Source organism: Camellia sinensis, chromosome 4 (genome assembly GCF_055761805.1).
Source record: "Camellia sinensis isolate YWXY chromosome 4, ASM5576180v1, whole genome shotgun sequence".
NCBI lineage: Eukaryota > Viridiplantae > Streptophyta > Magnoliopsida > Ericales > Theaceae > Camellia > Camellia sinensis.
This window is the reverse complement of record NC_138964.1, coordinates 209,985,337-209,989,533: the sequence shown is the minus strand read 5'-3', so window position 1 is coordinate 209,989,533 and position 4,197 is coordinate 209,985,337.

Here is a 4,197-nt window from a genome sequence, read left to right as displayed (position 1 = left end):
GAATTTCAAAAATAAAATCTTTTTGTACTCCGAGTGCCATGCTATTCTCCACATTTGTACAAAACAAGATTCGTTCTTTCATAAAACTGCAGGGTTCAACCCAAGTTATGTCAGAACAGCAAAACCAGGACCTATCTGAAGCTGTATAAGTTCCGAACTGCAAAGCAAAAGAAAATAGGGAAAATTTTGAGCATCTGAGTGTGTTTCACCTTCAGAAACTTCTGAGATTGCATTCCATATGTAGCTCTTCAGGCCTTGCCAGTGCCCTGAAGAATGAATGTGCCTCTACTCCAAGCTTAAGCATGCTTCAAGTCAGAACGGCAATTAAAGCAGCAGCAGCAGATGTTATCTCTCGCTAATATGAACAGGGTGTGCCCCTTTTTGAGCTGAGTGTGTTGCAAAGTCCTCTAAGAGGTAAATCAGAGGCACCAGAGTACATATTTGATACTCCTCAACTACATAGAATATGAATTTTCATATACACTATTGTTGCATGCGTGCCACACATCGTTATGATTCATGCATAGAATATGCTTGCTCTCGATTCTGCATAGAATTTACTTTCAATATTGCATAGAATATGCTCCTGTTTCTTGCATAGAAAATGCACCTCATTTGCATAGAACATGCATTCACTCGCACTATCTTGTGCACTTTCACTTTGTATCTCACAAGCACTGTCTTGTGCATCTTGTGGTTGTATCTCACTCGCACTATTTTGTGCATTGCATTTCATTTCAATCGCGCTGTTTAGCGCATCGCACTGTTTAGTGCATTTCAATCGCGCTGTTTAGCGTATCGCACTGTCTAGTGCATTTCAAATCAATCGCGCTGTTTAGCGTATCGCACTGTCTAGTGCATTTCAAATCAATCGCGCTGTTTAGCGTATCGCACAGTCTAGTGCATTTCAAATCAATCGCGTTGTTTAGCGTATCGCACTGTCTAGTGCATTTCAAATCAATCGCGCTGTTTAGCGTATCGCACTGTCTAGTGCATTTCAAATCAATCGCGCTGTTTAGCGTATCGCATTGTCTAGTGCATTTCAAATCAATCGCGCTGTTTAGCGCATCGCACTGTCTAGTGCATTTCGAATCAATCGCACTGTTTAGTGCATTACAATCGCGCTGCTTAGCGTATCGCACTGTCCTGTGCATTTCAAATCACTCGCGCTTTCTTGCGCATTGCACTGTTTTGTGCACCTTACTTGCATTTTGCATGCATTCCATCGCGCTATCTTGCGCATCTCACCTGTACTTGTTAGTGCATTGTATCGCGCTATCTTGCGCACCTTATTTGTATCGCACTATTTTGTGCATTCACCTTGCTCGTACTGTTTTATACACCTTTAGCATCGCACTATTTTGTGCATCTGTTTAGCACTGTTTTGTGCATTCACTCTCCATCGCGCTGTCTTGTGCACTCCCCGGTCTAGGAGACCTTAAATCCTCCAGTCTGCGGAGACCTTAAATCCTGCATCTTTATTCGCACTATCTTGTGTACTCCTGGTCTGGGAGACCTTAAATCCTCTAAAGGTGTAATTCCTTTGGTGTTTGTCGTGCCCGAACGACTTCCGGTGGTCCGGTATAGCCACCTGCCTGTGTTTGCAGTGAGTTCCTAGGAGACCAACTGCGACGGTGGAAACTAGAGTTCGAATGGCTCATTCCTAGAACACAAAGGTTCGGGATTTCCGTGACTAAAGTCTGGTTTAAATACCCAGAGGCGTGTCCTCGGCTTGAAATCTGTATGGAAGCCCCATAGGTTGAGATAGCATGTATGCACCTCAATTCTGGATACTGAACCAACCTAGTCTGTCACCCCGTTGGAGAATAAGGAAAGCTGCGACCATGGTCAGGGAGAAAGTTGTACCTGCAGTTCAACCAAAAAAGAAGCGGAAGATCCCCAGTAGCATGAGGTAAGTCATTGCCAATTGCCCCTGTAAGGTACCTTTACCTCTTAGCTATTACATTGCATTTTAGCCACTACGTTACAATGCATTGCATGAATCCCCGACTTTCAAATCGGTTTCCCGTAGCGTATAAGTCCAACTTTCAAACACCGGCTTCGCGTAGCGTATAAGTCCAATCTTCAAAATCTTCTTGCATTATCATTTTGCATCTTGCCCCCCCTGCCTGCGGGCATGCCTGCGAGCATATCTCTGTTTATCTTGTACGTTTGTCTAAGTCTTCGGCCTTGTCAAAAATGGGTCGTCTCTGGGCTTTGACATTCACTCCCGTCATTCTTATGACTTCCGAGTTCTATCAAAGAGGGGCAACTGTAGACACCCCATTTTTGAACGACCTTAAGACTTAGACGTCACCAGTTGAGCGCTTGGTGATATTACTCAATGTGCTCGTTCGGAAGTTTCAGAGTCTTGGCTGCGAGCCCCGCCTCCGGATTTCCGAACCCTCTTCTGTGCCTTGTCTCGGTTTGCAAACCAGACTCGGTTTTCTCTGTTTCTTTTCTCGAGGGAAGGGAGAGGTCCCGTAGACCACCTCTCAATGTCCGTAGGCTACATTTGGTGGCCGTAGGCCATTTTGCCCATTTCGGAGTCCGGTTTCCGGTTTTCGGAGCCGTCAGGCCGTGTGCCTCGGTTCGGGACCGCTTAACCATCTCCTATTGCTCCGGTTTTTGGCATACATCTTATTTGCTCCCTTTTGAGGGACACTGGGGTCTCGGAAACCCACTTTGTGGCCGAACGCCACTTTCGGTGCTTAACAACCCATTTTCGGGATCCCGAACTGCGTGTTTTGGCTCCCGAACATTCGTTTTGCATCGGTTTTTGCTCATTTTTGGCAGGGACCTCTGTTTCATCATTAGGAAGGCCATGGAAGGGTGGGAGGCTAGTAATTGTTGCAGAAACCAGTTATCTCTCCTCCGGAGCCTCCCGACGCCCGTTTTTCCAACTTCCGGGCCAATGTTGAACACCTTGGAGTTAGTGTTGCCAACTTTCAACCACATATTTGTGATCTACACACTTGGGAGGATCCTAAAAGTTTATGTCCGGCCATTATTTTTTCTTTCCATTTTTGCCCCTCCTCTTCCGGGCCAATGTTGAACACCTTGGGCCCACTTTCTTGAACTTTGAACCACATATTTGTGATCTACACACTTGGGAGGATCCTAAAAGTTTATGGCCGGCCATTAATTTTTCTTTCCATTTTTGCCCCTCCTCTTCCGGGCCAATGTTGAACACCTTGGGCCCACTTTCTTGAACTTTGAACCACATATTTGTGATCTACACACATGAGAGGACACCAAAAGTTGGTGGGAGGCTAGTAATTTTGCCGAAAAGCCAACTTCTTTTTGGTCAAAAGTGGTTCAGCATGAATCCGGGAAGGAGAAAAAGCTGCGCGGCTTCACCGAAACGGGCGTAACTCTTTGCACAAGAGGAATTAAGATATGAGGCCACCACCATTGGAGAGCTTACTTCCGGGGCTTCATTTTGCACTCAAGAATCTCCCAAGTCCAAGTCCGGGGGGGAGAGATGTGGTTGGTTGAAGTCCGCTTGGACTGAATCTGCGCGGCTTCACGGAAAAGGGCATAACGTTTTCTACAGGAGGAATTTTAATGCAAGGTTTGCGCCATTGGAAAGCTAACTTCTGGGGCTTCATCCTAGGGGGCGGCCGGCCACTTTTTTCTTTGACCTAGCCGGCCGGCTAGGGGAAGTGGCCGGCCGGCCACCTGCAGCAAAATACCTGGCCGGCCTGCTTTTTCAGGTTGAGTGCATTCCAGCTGTGCCTTGGTTTTCCCCCAAAAAATATCTGCATCCGGGGACCCTTTTGAAAGAAGAAAAAGTCTCATTTTTCTCTCCACTTTGGGGAGAGGCTCTTCTCTCTCTCTCAAAAATTTTGCTGGCCTCCCAACTCAAGAAAAGGGGTTACAAGGCTTGCTTGGAGGAGATACATACATAGCACCCCATTTCCTTCAAGTTTTTGGGTTCCATTTCTTCATCATCTTCAAGCTCTACCACCACCCTTCCATTCCAGCAGCAAGGGGAAGAATTCCAGCAGCTTAGAGTCACCAAATCTGGTCCAAGAAGCAACAAAAGTGTTGGTTTTCAAAGGTAAGTCCAATTTCCCTCTTTTCTAGCTCATTCTTGCACCATCTCTAAGCCATACATTCTTATTAATTTGAGCTCCGACCAAAACTGAAAAGGGCCCTCTTTTGAGCTCATATTCACTTTTCATTAAGGGCTCA